Consider the following 659-nt stretch of genomic DNA (forward strand, 5'->3'; position numbering starts at 1 on the left):
GCTGTGGGACTCTTGGACAGGTGTGGAGAACTCTTCCGTCCTTACTCTTTCTATTGGGTCAAGCATCTTGTGGTAGTTTGAATGTAATTGGCCCCCATAATCTCATAGGGAGTGGCACTATTAGGAGGTGTGGCCTTGTTGGAGTAGGTGCGACCTTGTTGGAGGAAGTGTGTCACTGGGGAGGCAGGCTTTGAGGTCTCATATATGCTCAGTGTCACAGTTCACTTCCTGTTGCCTTCTGATCAAGATGTAACCAGCACCATGTCTGACTGGATGCTGTCATGCATCCCACCATGATGCTAATGGACTGAACCTCTGAAAATATAAGTGAGCCACCTCAAATAAATGTTTTCCTTCTAAGAGTTGCCATGGTCTTGGTGTCTCTCTCTCTCTCTCTCTCTTTTTTTAAGTTAGGTCAAGTTCTTCTTCTTCTTCTTCTTTTTTTTTTTTTTTAGGGAGCAAAGGGTTTATTTGACTTACACTTCCACATCACTGTCCATCAATAAGGAAATCAGGACAGGAACTCAAAACAGGGCAGGAACCTGGAGGCAGGAGCTGATGCAGAGACTATGGAGGACCATGGCTTGCTCAGTCTGCTTTCTTTCTTTCTTTCTTTCTTTCTTTCTTTCTTTCTTTCTTTCTTTCTTTCTTTCTTTCTT

The sequence above is a fragment of the Microtus ochrogaster genome, linkage group LG5, assembly GCF_000317375.1.
Source record: "Microtus ochrogaster isolate Prairie Vole_2 linkage group LG5, MicOch1.0, whole genome shotgun sequence".
NCBI classification, from domain to species: domain Eukaryota; kingdom Metazoa; phylum Chordata; class Mammalia; order Rodentia; family Cricetidae; genus Microtus; species Microtus ochrogaster.